Source organism: Heterodontus francisci, chromosome 18 (genome assembly GCF_036365525.1).
Source record: "Heterodontus francisci isolate sHetFra1 chromosome 18, sHetFra1.hap1, whole genome shotgun sequence".
Classification (NCBI taxonomy): Eukaryota; Metazoa; Chordata; class Chondrichthyes; order Heterodontiformes; family Heterodontidae; genus Heterodontus; species Heterodontus francisci.
The window spans coordinates 86,309,907-86,324,330 of record NC_090388.1 but is presented as its reverse complement, the minus strand read 5'-3'; the positions used below and the strand labels follow the sequence as shown (position 1 = coordinate 86,324,330).

Genomic DNA, 14,424 nt, shown 5'->3' with positions numbered 1-14,424 from the left:
ATCTTGTTCACCACTTTTCAATTATACGGCAAATAAACCAGCACAAACAGGTTTTCTTAGGTTTAAAGAAGAAAAGTTGAAATTTATTAAACTTAAACTCTAATTCGGTTAACGCCTACGGATACACAATGCACCCACGCTAGCATGCATTCATGATACATACATGAAGATAGGGACAGAAAAGAGCAGAACAAAAATAAAGTGGAAAAGTTTGATGCAATATCTGAAGAGGGTTATTCTTACTGATCTTTGAGCTCACTGTTTGTAGGTAGATCTTGCTTTTCGTTGGGGCCCAGTATTCTGCTTAAACATTTCTCTCTTGGGGTTCATGTGTCTTCAGTGGATTTGGAGTTCCGTGAGAAAGAGATGGAGAGCAGACAGGAGAGGCTGTGGCAAGCCAGCCAGGAGAGATCATTTCAGTCCAGGAGCAAACAGACACTCTCAGTTCAAACTCTTTGTACGATTCAGAAAAACCAAGGTTGCCAAGTAGGTCAGTCATGTGACTAACTGGTCTGACCATGTCTTGGATTGTATCACCTTAGCAGTCTCCGGAATGCTCCTGTTACACAAAATACCTGGTGATCAAGGTTTATTGTGAATGTGTCAGGGAACCGTCCTTCGTCCTTCCAAGCACTGTCTGTTAATATGCAAATGTCTTTTCCAGCCATGGCGGATCTGTTTAACAAATCCTTTTTTCACTCAAATAACAGTTTAAAATCAATGTTCATGACAAAATTAATGTGCCTCATTCTTGGCAGGTGGGGGCCTAGCATGAAAATATTTTTCCCATTGCCTCTTGAAAATTACGATTGAATCTGCTTCAACCACTGTTTCAGGCAGCATATTCCAGATCACAACAACTGACTGTGTAAAAAATTCTCCACATCTCCAGGTTCTTTTGCCAATTACCTTAAATCTGTGCCCTCTAGTTACCAAGCCTCCTGCCAATGGAAACAGCTTCTCCTTATTTAGTCAGTCAAAATCCTTCATGATTTTAAACACCACTATTAAACCTCCCCTTTACTTCACTGCTCTGAAGGGAACAATCCCAGCTTCTCCCATCTAGCCAAGTAACTGAAATCTTGCATCCTCGATATCCTCTGCTCCCTCTTCAAGTCCCTGAAATCCTTCCTAAAGTGTGGTGCCCAGAATAGGACACAATACTCCAACTGGGGCCTTACTCGTGATTTATAACAGTTTAATATAATGACCTTGCTTTTGTAGTCTATTTCTCAATTTACAAATTCTGGGATCCCATTTTTTTTTTTTACAGCCTTCTCAATTTGTCCTGCCACCTTCATCGATTTGTGCATGTACACCCCCAGGGCATCCTATTCCTGCACCCCCATTGGAATTGTGCCATTTATTTCATATTACCTTTTATTCTTCCTACCAAGATCCATCACTTCACACTTTTCTGTGTTAAATTTCATCTGCTATGTATCTGCCCATTTTACCATTCTATATCCTCCTGGAGTCCATTATCATCCTCCGAGGTCTTTGCTACCTTACCAAGTTTATGTCATCTCCAAACTTTGAAATGATGCCCCATATACCCAAATCCAGGTCATTAACATGTATCTCGTCAGAGCACTGCTCCTAATACCAACCCCTGGAGAACACAACTGCTCACATCCTTCTTAGCTGAAAGTGTGGATCGCTACTCTCTGTCAAGTAGTTAATTTTGTATCCATTCTGTCACTGATCCTTTATCCTTCAATTTTGCTAATACATCTATTACATGGTGCTTTATCAAACAACTTAAGGGCGGCACAGTGGCACAGTGGTTAGCACCGCAGCCTCACAGCTCCAGCGACCTGGGTTCAATTCTGGGTACTGCCTGTGTGGAGTTTGCAAGTTCTCCCTGTGTCTGCGTGGGTTTTCTCCGGGTGCTCCGGTTTCCTGCCAAAAGACTTGCAGGTTGGTAGGTAAATTGGCCATTATAAATTGCCCCGAGTATAGGTAGGTGGTAGGGAAATATAGGGACAGGTGGGGATGTGGTAGGAATACGGGATTAGTGTAGGATGAGTATAAATGGGTGGTTGATGGTCGGCACAGACTCGGTGGGCCGAAGGGCCTGTTTCAGTGCTGTATCTCTAAACTAAACCTTTTGAATGAATGCCGAGAGATAAACCCTCCCTGAACCCCTCAATTAGATTCCAATCTGTAACTCACTCCCGGGTATCTCTTATTCTATATGTAAACCACACGAACTTTTATATTAGATTCCAGTCTGTAACTCACTCTCGGGTATCTGTTATTCTATATATAAACCACCCGAACTTTTATATTAGATTCCAGTCTGTAACTCACTCCCGGGTATCTGTTATTCTATATATAAACCACCCGAACCCCTCGATTAGATTCCAGTCTGTAACTCACTCCCGGGTATCTGTCATTCTATATATAAACTACCCGAACCCCTCGATTAGATTCCAGTCTGTAACTCACTCCCAGGTATCTGTCATTCTATATATAAACTACCCGAACCCCTCGATCACATTCCAGTCTGTAACTCACTCCCGGGTATCTGTTTTCTATATATAAACTACCCGAACCCCTCGATTAGATTCCAGTCTGTAACTCACTCCCGGGTATCTGTTTTCTATATATAAACTACCCGAACCCCTCGATTAGATTCCAGTCTGTAACTCACTCCCGGGTATCTGTTATTCTATATATAAACCACCCGAACCCCTCGATTAGATTCCAGTCTGTAACTCACTCCCGGGTATCTGTCATTCTATATATAAACTACCCGAACCCCTCGATTAGATTCCAGTCTGTAACTCACTCCCAGGTATCTGTCATTCTATATATAAGCTACCCGAACCCCTCGATCACATTCCAGTCTGTAACTCACTCCCGGGTATCTGTTTTCTATATATAAACTACCCGAACCCCTCGATTAGATTCCAGTCTGTAACTCACTCCCAGGTATCTGTCATTCTATATATAAACTACCCGAACCCCTCGATCACATTCCAGTCTGTAACTCACTCCCGGGTATCTGTCATTCTATATATAAACCACCCGAACTTTTATATTAGATTCCAGTCTGTAACTCACTCCCGGGTATCTGTTATTCTATATATAAACCACCCGAACTTTTATATTAGGTTCCAGTCTGTAACTCACTCCCGGGTATCTGTTATTCTATATATAAACCACCCGAACTTTTATATTAGATTCCAGTCTGTAACTCACTCCCGGGTATCTGTTATTCTATATATAAACTACCCGAACCCCTCGATTAGATTCCAGTCTGTAACTCACTCCCGGGTATCTGTTATTCTATATATAAACCACCCGAACTTTTATATTAGATTCCAGTCTGTAACTCACTCCCGGGTATCAGTTATTCTATATATAAACCACCCGAACGTTTATATTAGATTCCAGTCTGTAACTCACTCCCGGGTATCAGTTATTCTATATATAAACCACCTGAACTTTTATATTAGATTCTAGCCTGTAACTCACTCCCGGGTATCTGTTATTCTATATATAAACCACCCAAACTTTTATATTAGATTCTAGCCTGTAACTCACTCCCGGGTATCTGTTATTCTATATATAAACCCCCCGAACCCCTCGATTGGATTCCAGTCTGTAACTCACTCCCAGGTATCTGTTATTCTGTATATAAACCCCCCGAACCCCTCGATTAGATTCCAGTCTGTAACTCACTCCCGGATATCTGTTATTCTCTATATAAACCCCCCGAACCCCTCGATTAGATTCCAGTCTGTAACTCACTCCCAGGTATCTGTTATTCTGTATATAAACCCCCCGAACCCCTCGATCACATTCCAGTCTGTAACTCACTCCCGGGTATCTGTTATTCTATATATAAACCACCCGAACCCCTCGATCACATTCCAGTCTGTAACTCACTCCCGGGTATCTGTTATTCTGTATATAAACCTCCCAAACCCCTCGATTAGATTCCAGTCTGTAACTCACTCCCGGGTATCTGTTATTCTGTATATAAACCTCCCAAACCCCTCGATTAGATTCCAGTCTGTAACTCACTCCCGGGTATCTGTTATTCTATATATAAACCTCCCAAACCCCTCGATTAGATTCCAGTCTGTAACTCACTCCCGGGTATCTGTCATTCTATATATAAACCACCCGAACCCCTCGATCACATTCCAGTCTGTAACTCACTCCCAGGTATCTGTTATTCTGTATATAAACCTCCCAAACCCCTCGATTAGATTCCAGTCTGTAACTCACTCCCGGGTATCTGTCATTCTATATATAAACTACCCGAACCCCTCGATCACATTCCAGTCTGTAACTCACTCCCAGGTATCTGTTATTCTGTATATAAACCCCCCGAACCCCTCGATTAGATTCCAGTCTGTAACTCACTCCCGGATATCTGTTATTCTATATATAAACCACCCGAACCTCTCGATTAGATTCCAGTCTGTAACTCACTCCCGGGTATCTGCTATTCTATATATAAACCACCCGAACCCCTCGATTACATTCCAGTCTGTAACTCACTCCCGGGTATCTGTTATTCTGTATATAAACCCCCCGAACCCCTCGATTAGGTTCCAGACTGTAACTCACTCCCGGGTATCTGTCATTCTGTATATAAACCACCCGAACCCCTCGATTAGATTCCAGTCTGTAACTCACTCCCGGGTATCTGTCATTCTGTATATAAACCCCCCGAACCCCTCGATTAGATTCCAGTCTGTAACTCTATAATATTAAGTACCTGAATCTCTCAGTTTGACGCCAGTCTCCCACTTTGTTCCTCTATTTACTTAGTGTGATGGCAGATGGTCCTGTGACATTGCCTTCACTACTCATCCTGCATGTTAAGGGATGTTCCAGCAAAGCTCAGCAGCACTGCCTATCATGGAGTATGGATTGGAGGTTGCTCCGTAAACACAGCTTTGCTGTGAATTCCTTCTGATAACTGCTGGCATCCCATGCCTCACAGCCATCAATAAGGCAGCCATTAATGTGACAGCAGATAATGCCAAGAGAGGTTTTATAACCAAGCTGATTACAGCCATTTCATGGCTGTTCACCCCGAGTCAGGCAGAGGCATCACTCAGTCCAAGGTCATTAAAGGCTCAATGTGGATCAGTGGGCACAACGCACAGTCACTGTTGCTGTGTGTGCAGCAACTCGGACAGTCTGTACAAACCAGCACCACTTCTGACCACACAGCACAAGCTGCACTGGGTTTTGGTGGCCTGTTGGGAGCTGCAGAGTAGATAGTCACTAGCAGGAGGCAGTTTACTGTCACTCACACAGCTACTAGCATCTAGTCAAAGAGGAGCACTGAGGGTTGGAGCTCCTGATTGCAACAAAACCTTGCCTTTATATAGTGCCCTGCACAGTCAGGCAAGAGTGGACATTAAGTCAAAGAAGGAGCAAAGAGGAGGGTAGAATGGTGGGTTTTAAGGAGAAACCTAAAGGAGGAGAGGGAGGTAAAGAGGCAGAGGGTTTGAGGGAGTGAAGTCCAGCACGTGAGGTCAAAATTAAATGCACAGCTGGCAGGGCTGCAGCAAAGGCGAGGGGGTGGGGGGTGGAGTGGTGGTGGGAGGGGGGGGTGGGGGAGGCGAAAACAGCCACAGTGACAGAGAACTACAAACAAGAAATGCTGGAAATACTCAGCAGGTATGGCAGCATCTGTGGAGAGAGAAGCAGTGTTAACGTTTCAGGTCAGTGACCCTTTATCAGAACTGATGAAGGGTCTCTGACCTGAAACGTTAACTCTGCTTCTCTCTCCACAGATGCTGCCAGACCTGCTGAGTATTTCCAGCATTTCTTGTTTGTGTTTCAGATTTCCAGCATCTGCAGTATTTTGCTTTTATTACACAGTGAGAGAGAACTTGGGTTATGGAAGAGATTATACAGATAGGGAGGAACAACACCATAGAGGTGGAATCTGATTGATGTGGGACTGCATTTCAAAGTGAAGCAAGTAATGTTTCAGTTGCACAGAAGTCTGGTTAGACACCATGTGGACTAATTGCTTTCAGGCCACTGCACATCAGAATGTATATAATAGTCTTGGAGGATGTGCAGTGCAGATTCACAAGAGTGAGACCAGAATAAAAACATGACATTATAGGCCCAGATGCATAGATTAGGTTGTATTCCCGAGTACAGAAAATTATGGGGTGAATCAATTGAGGTGTTCAAGATGATGTAAAGGATTTAATGTGATAGACACAGAGAATGTGCATGTGTGAAAGCAGAGGATGACCCAACGTGTGGAATGGGGTCCTGACCCAGTGAGTGTGGAATGGGGCCCTGACCCAGTTTGTGTGGAATGGGGCCTGACCCAGTGTGTGTGGAATGGGGCCCTGACCCAGTGTGTGTGGAATGGGGCCCTGACCCAGTGTGTGTGGAATGGGGCCCTGACCCAGTGTGTGTGGAATGGGGCCCTGACCCAGTTTGTGTGGAATGGGGCCCTGACCCAGTTTGTGTGGAATGGGGCCCTGACCCAGTTTGTGTGGAATGGGGCCTGACCCAGTGTGTGTGGAATGGGGCCCTGACCCAGTGTGTGTGGAATGGGGCCCTGACCCAGTGTGTGTGGAATGGGGCCCTGACCCAGTTTGTGTGGAATGGGGCCTGACCCAGTGTGTGTGGAATGGGGCCCTGACCCTGTGTGTGTGGAATGGGGCCCTGACCCTGTGTGTGTGGAATGGGGCCTTGACCCAGTGTGTGTGGAATGGGGCCCTGACCCAGTGTGTGTGGAATGGGGCCCTGACCCAGTGTGTGTGGAATGAGGCCCTGACCCAGTGTGTGTGGAATGGGGCCCTGACCCAGTGTGTGTGGAATGAGGCCCTGACACAGTTTGTGTGGAATGAGGCCCTGACACAGTTTGTGTGGAATGGGGCCCTGACCCAGTGTGTGTGGAATGAGGCCCTGACACAGTTTGTGTGGAATGGGGCCCTGACCCAGTGTGTGTGGAATGAGGCCCTGACCCAGTGTGTGTGGAATGAGGCCCTGACCCTGCTTGTGTGGAATGGGGCCCTGACCCGGTTTGTGTGGAATGGGGCCCTGACCCGGTTTGTGTGGAATGGGGCCTTGACCCAGTGTGTGTAGAATGGGGCCCTGACCCAGTTTGTGTGGAATGGGGCCTTGACCCAGTGTGTGTGGAATGGGGCCTTGACCCAGTGTGTGTGGAATGGGGCCCTGACCCTGTTTGTGTGGAATGGGGCCCTGACCCAGTGTGTGGGGAATGGGACCCTGACCCAGTGTGTGTTGAATGAGGCTCTGACCCAGTGTGTGTGGAATGAGGCTCTGACCCAGTGTGTGTGGAATGAGGCCCTGACCCAGTTTGTGTGGAATGGGGCCCTGACCCAGTTTGTGTGGAATGGGGCCCCTGACCCTGTTTATTTGGAATGGGGCCCTGACCCAGTTTGTGTGGAATGGGGCCCTGACCCAGTGTGTGTGGAATGGGGCCCTGACCCAGTTTGTGTGGAATGGGGCCCTGACCCAGTTTGTGTGGAATGGGGCCCTGACCCAGTTTGTGAGGAATGGGGCCCTGACCCAGTGTGTGTGGAATGGGGCCCTGACCCAGTTTGTGTGGAATGGGGCCCTGACCCAGTTTGTGTGGAATGGGGCCTGACCCAGTGTGTGTGGAATGGGGCCTGACCCAGTGTGTGTGGAATAGGGCCCTGACCCAGTTTGTGTGGAATGGGGCCCTGACCCAGTTTGTGTGGAATGGGGCCCTGACCCAGTGTGTGTGGAATGAGGCCCTGACCCAGTTTGTGTGGAATGGGGCCCTGACACAGTGTGTGTGGAATGGGGCCCGGACCCAGTTTGTGTGGAATGGGGCCCGGACCCAGTTTGAACAAAGAACAAAGAAAATTACAGCACAGGAACAGGCCCTTCGGCCCTCCAAGCCTGCGCCGATCCAGATCCTCTATCTAAACCTGTCGCCTATTTTCTAAGGGTCTGTATCTCTTTGCTTCCTGCCCATTCATGTATCTGTCTAGATACATCTTAAAAGACGCCATCGTGCCCACGTCTGCCACCTCTACTGGCAACGCGTTCCAGGCACCCACCACCCTCTGCGTAAAGAACTTTCCACGCATATCCCCCCTAAACTTTTCCCCTCTCACTTTGAACTCGTGACCCCTAGTAATTGAATCCCCCACTCTGGGAAAAAGCTTCTTGCTATCCACCCTGTCTATACCTCTCATGATTTTGTACACCTCAATCAGGTCCCCCCTCAACCTCCGTCTTTCAAATGAAAATAATCCTAATCTACTCAAGCTCTCTTCATAGCTAGCGCCCTCCATACCAGGCAACATCCTGGTGAACCTCCTCTGCACCCTCTCCAAAGCATCTACATCCTTTTGGTAATGTGGCGACCAGTTTGTGTGGAATGAGGCCTTGACCCAGTTTGTGTGGAATGGGGCCCTGACCCAGTTTGTTTGGAATGGGGCCTTGACCCAGTGTGTGTGGAATGGGGCCCTGACCCAGTTTGTGTGGAATGGGGCCCTGACCCAGTTTGTGTGGAATGGGGCCCTGACCCAGTGTGTGTGGAATGGGGCCTGACCCAGTGTGTGTGGAATGGGGCCCTGACCCAGTGTGTGTGGAATGGGGCCCTGACCCAGTGTGTGTGGAATGGGGCCCTGACCCAGTGTGTGTGGAATGGGGCCCTGACACAGTTTGTGTGGAATGGGGCCCTGACCCAGTTTGTTTGGAATGGGGCCTTGACCCAGTTTGTGTGGAATGGGGCCCTGACCCAGTTTGTTTGGAATGGGGCCTTGACCCAGTGTGTGTGGAATGGGACCCTGACCCAGTGTATGTGGAATGGGGCCCTGGCCCAGTGTGTGTGGAATGGGGCCCTGACCCAGTTTGTGTGGAATGGGGCCCTGACCCAGTTTGTGTGGAATGGGGCCCTGACCCAGTGTGTGTGGAATGGGGCCCTGACCCAGTTTGTGTGGAATGGGGCCCTGACCCAGTGTGTGTGGAATGGGGCCTGACCCAGTGTGTGTGGAATGGGGCCCTGACCCAGTGTGTGTGGAATGGGGCCCTGACCCAGTGTGTGTGGAATGGGGCCCTGACCCAGTGTGTGTGGAATGGGGCCCTGACACAGTTTGTGTGGAATGGGGCCCTGACCCAGTTTGTTTGGAATGGGGCCTTGACCCAGTTTGTGTGGAATGGGGCCCTGACCCAGTTTGTTTGGAATGGGGCCTTGACCCAGTGTGTGTGGAATGGGACCCTGACCCAGTGTATGTGGAATGGGGCCCTGGCCCAGTGTGTGTGGAATGGGGCCCTGACCCAGTTTGTGTGGAATGGGGCCCTGACCCAGTTTGTGTGGAATGGGGCCCTGACCCAGTGTGTGTGGAATGGGGCCTGACCCAGTGTGTGTGGAATGGGGCCCTGACCCAGTGTGTGTGGAATGGGGCCCTGACCCAGTGTGTGTGGAATGGGGCCCTGACACAGTGTGTGTGGAATGGGGCCCTGACCCAGTGTGTGTGGAATGGGGCCCTGACCCAGTGTGTGTGGAACGGGGCCCTGACCCAGTGTGTGTGGAACGGGGCCCTGACCCAGTGTGTGTGGAACGGGGCCTTGACCCAGTTTGTGTGGAATGAGGCCCTGACCCAGTGTGTGTGGAATGGGGCCCTGATGCAGTTTGTGTGTCATGGGGCACACAGCAGATTGCTGCTTTACCTTGTTACTGTCCTTAAAAGAGTTGGCATTTGGCACGGACCATTTAGCTTTTGAGCAGACTCTTGACAGGGATTGGCAGGGTGGCAGTGAATGTAGCATCAGCGATCCCAAAGGAGATCAATCCAGAGCTGTAAAAGCTGTGGGTTGGGGAATATAATTATAGGGTTACGCTGAGCTGTGAGACACTTTCTAAACAGGGAAGCAAAGCTGCTAATTTTGTGACCTGGGGAGGAGTGCAGGGGTAATTATATTGAGTTCAGCAGTTTGTAAACAGCTAGACTGACTGAGGCTCACATAGTGAGACAGTCTCACATCTCATTCACCCTCGATCAGAGTCACCTACTGATGGAGAACAATGAATCTCCTTTTACAAAAGGAGGCACACAAGTGCCAGGCAACGACCATCTCAAACAAGAGAGAATCTTCCCATCTACCCATGACATTCTAGGGCATTACCATTGCTGAATCACCCAAAATCAACATTCTGAAGGTTACCATTGGCCAGAAACTGGACCAGCCATATTAATACTGTAGCTACAAGAGCAGGTCAGAAGCTGAGAATTCTTCGGCGAGTAATTCACCTCCTGTCTCCCCAAAGCCTGTCCACCATCTACAAGACACAAGTCAGGAATGTGATGGAATACTCTCCACTTGCCTGGATGGGTGCAGCTCCAACAACACTCGAAACTCAACATCATCCAGGACAAAAATAGCCCGCTTGATTCCCCCCCCACCCCACCAACACCTTAAACATTCACTCCCTCCATCACCGACGCACAGTGGCAGCAGTGTGTACCATATACAAGATGCACTGCAACAATGCACCAAGGCTCCTTCGACAGCACCTTCCAAACCCGTGACCTCTCCCAACTAGAAGAACAAGGGCAGCAGATACATGGGAACACCACCACCTGCAAGTTCCCCTCCAAGCCACACATCATCCTGACTTGGAACTATATCGCCATTCCTTCACTGTCGCTGGGTCAAAATCCTGGAACTCCCTTCCTAACAGCACTGTGGGTGTACCTACCCCAAATGGACTGCAGTGGTTCAATAAGGCAGCTCACCACCACCTTCTCAAGGGCAATTAGGGATGGACAATAAATGCTGGCCTCATCAGCGACGCCCACATCCCATGAATGAATAAAAAACAAATTAGTGGTGCTCACTGTCCAATGGGGCAAGTTCAGAGCTTACTCCACTAGGTAAGACTCCTGTATATCATCCTCACAACCATCTTTCGTGTGGGAGGCTGAATGGGCTAGTTGACTACAAGGGGCATTGTGGTCCTGCCTGATTATCGTCCTCATCCTCAATTCACTGTTCAATAAGAAAACCAGTGAAGGTTTCCAGAATTGAAGGGCAGGTCCTATGATCGACACAGCAGCAGCACACAGTTGCATTAACCTCAGAGTATTCTTAACGCAGCAGTAAAAATAGACTGGGCATTTCAGCACAGGTCACATCAGGGCCACAGTCTGGCACTGCTGTAGGTGCAATTGAAAGCTTTGAGCAGAGATTTAGGCACATTTCAGGCCCCTAGCTAACTCAGAGCTCTAGGCCTTGGCCACTACTGTACTGATGCCAAATCCACCAGAACAGTTACAGATTGCAGGCTCCATCTCCACTCGGAGGGAGGGGGAAGTGAATTGAACCTTTCCTTCCAGGGTCTGCAAAATATTTACAAAAATAAAGGGACCAAAGGAATGGAATCAACTATCTGCTGCAATACCTGGTGACAGAATTCATGGATAGATCACAGAGTGCCTGTGAGACCAGCTGCTCCTTCCAGCACAACACTCTCTACATTTACAAGGCAGGCAATTCATCTCAGTTACACGACCCAGTCTACATAATACATGACACAGAACAGCAGGAAAGATCCCTGCTAACCAGCACAAGCAGGGCCGCAAACTGCTTCACAGCTCAGCCCAGCGAGGGCCACAGACTGCCTCACTGGCCGGCTGTGCATGGGGTGGACAGGAGTTGTGAAATGGGGGAACTGGAAGCTGGGTGGTGGTGGGAAATGGGTGTTGGGGTGGGGGAATGGAGAGGATAAGGGATGGGGGTCCAGGGTGGAGGTTGGTGGTGGGGATTTGGGGTATATGGGTTTCGGGTATGGGAGTTCAGTGATGGGGGTTTGGGGGAGGGAGTTCGGGTATGGGAGTTCGGGTTGGGAGTTCGGGTTGGGAGTTCGGGCATGGGGGTGCGGGGGTGAGGATTCGGGAATGGGAGTTCGGGGATGGGAGTTCGGGCATGGGACTTCAGGGATAAGGGTTCAGGGTGGGAGTTAGGGCATGGGGGTTCAGGGATGAGGGTTCTGGAATGGGAGTTCGGGGATGGGGGTTCGAGGTGGGAGTTCGGGGATGGGGCTTTGTGGATGGGGGTTCGGGGATGGGTGTTTGTGGATGGGGGTTCGGGGATGGGTGTTTGTGGATGGGGGTTCGGGGGTGGGGGGTCGGGGGTTCGAGGTGGGAGTTCGGGGATGGGGCTTCGGGGATGGGGCTTCGGGGATGGGGGTTCGGGGATGGGGGTTCGGGGATGGGGGTTCGGGGATGGGGGTTCGGGGATGGGGCTTCGGGGATGGGGCTTCGGGGATGGGGGTTTGTGGATGGGGCTTCGAGGTGGGAGTTCGGGGATGGGGGTTCGGGGATGGGGGTTCGGGGATGGGGGTTCGGGGATGGGGGTTCGGGGATGGGGGTTTGTGGATGGGGCTTCGAGGTGGGAGTTCGGGGATGGGGGTTCGGGGATGGGGGTTCGGGGATGGGGGTTCGGGGATGGGGGTTTGTGGATGGGGGTTCGGGGATGGGGGTTCGGGGGTGGGGGTTCGGGGATGGGGGGAAACAGGCAGTGGTGCAGTGACACTGACATCTTCTGCTGGTCTTATCCCCATGGCCGGTGAGTGGCTCTGAACGTGCAGAAAACAGTCTGTTTGAACATATCTCAGAACAGAGCCCACTGCCTCTGCCGGTCTCTTCACAACACGGCAATTAGGAGCTGCAGGAAGTTTTGTTTGGAATCCCATTTATAGAGAATAGGCCGGAATGACAGGAAACAGCAGCAGGCTGGCTGTACAAGGCTCTGAGTAATGGCTATGACTGCAGCATTGAATGCTGTGAACTGCAGCAATTGCCTTATCCCACTTAGTCTAGCTTTAAGGGCGCTGTGCTGAGGCTCTGCCAGAGATCCTCAGTCAGCACTTGACACCATGGCCCTGAAATTAAAACCTTCACAATCCCAAACATTCCCCTTGCTCTGAGTCAGGCACACCCTGGACACCCTCCTCTGAAGCTTAATACAGCAGTACAGCTTTCCCATTCAATCAGTGTCCCCTGATAATCCGTACACATACTCCCTCTCCTCCCCCACTGCCTGTAACCCAGTCCCAGGGATCAGCCCTATCCCACACACATTTTCTAAGGACAGGAAAGTTCTGTGAAATGCAATCAGTTTGCTTCAGAAACACATGCCTGGGAACAGCTTTCACAAGAGAGAAAACTGAAATCACTGGGCTGAGCAGGCAGGGTGAGCTGTAACACGGAGAGTGGTGCAGACTGCAACATGTACATTCCAGCTGGTGTCCTCACACACATCAACCCACACCAGGGTACCCACATACATTCAGCTATCCTGGCAGATCACAGCCTCACACATCTGAGCAGTACAGTGCAGCAGAGTCTCCCTAAGCCAAAGTCTGTTAGTGTCCCCCCCCTCCCTCCCTCCCTCCCCGAGTACTCACAGTGCAGCAGCAGCTAAATCCTTTGCTGAGTCTTTAAGACGATGAGGAGGAGCTATGTTGTGTGCCCACCCTGACTGCATTCCCCCGTCACGGCATCGACCTGCACATCCACACTATCTACGTGCAGCAAGCAAAAACTTCCCCTCGCCCACAGCAACAAGCTGCTCCGAGAGCCCTCCTTCCTCTGTCAGTCTGCAAGGTCAGCGGAAGGAGGCAGCTATGACCTGCCCATAGCAATTGCCTGCTCACTCCCTCGGAGTTCCAGCTTGGCACTCTCAGCTAATCAGCAGCTTCACTGCACATTAACCCTTGCCTGCCTGAACTGTAACCTCACCAATACCAGCTCAAAATTCATCTCTGCTGAATGCCACTGCCCCAACTGGCGGCAACCACCACCACCCACCCCCCCCCCACCCCACCTTCTATGGAGGGCGAGGGAAGCCTATCACTCCCTCCACTGCCCCACACCGAGGCCACACATAAATATTTCCAATCTTCTCCTGAAAGCGTGAACCACTGTTGAGCAATGCACAGGACCGCACTCCAGGAGGCATTTCTTCATCAGGTACTGCTGTGATATTCAACTACTGGGGCATCACATCACGAGCAGATTCATGTCCTAACCTGATGCCAAGTCCACTACTTTACATTAACCATCGCCTGTGATACTTTAACCAGTGAGAGGCCTTAAAAAACTTAAAACACTTTCCATATTAAAATGCACAGCTGGCCATGTCAGGGGGCAGCCAGTGACCAATATCCAGACAGCCAGGCCAAAACGGTACAGGGACACCACAGGCCATACGCCCTGACAAACCCCACTGCCTCACCGTCAGGCAGGCGGGAGAGAATCAGCACCTTCAGGGGAGGGGGAGGAGACTTAGCACTGGCACCAGTACTGGGGAAGTGGGGGTTGTACCGTTGGGACAGTCTGCACCTGAACCATGCTGGGACCAGTGTTCTAGCAAACAATATAACTAGGGAAGTAGAGAGGGCTTTGAACTAAACAAGGG

General features: G+C 50.0%; 1 protein-coding gene across 4 annotated transcripts in view; it reads right to left on the bottom strand.

Annotated features, from left to right (window-relative positions):
- LOC137379759 (protein-methionine sulfoxide oxidase mical3a-like) overlaps window positions 1-13,585 on the bottom strand; it is a 1,360,716-nt gene extending 1,347,131 nt beyond the window's left edge. For all 4 annotated transcript variants that reach the window (XM_068051091.1, XM_068051094.1, XM_068051095.1 and 1 more), the window contains exon 1: window positions 13,412-13,585. The gene's annotated coding sequence lies outside the window, so the exon portion shown is untranslated. The remainder of the gene's footprint in view (window positions 1-13,411) is intronic.
- Window positions 13,586-14,424: the final 839 nt, after the last annotated feature.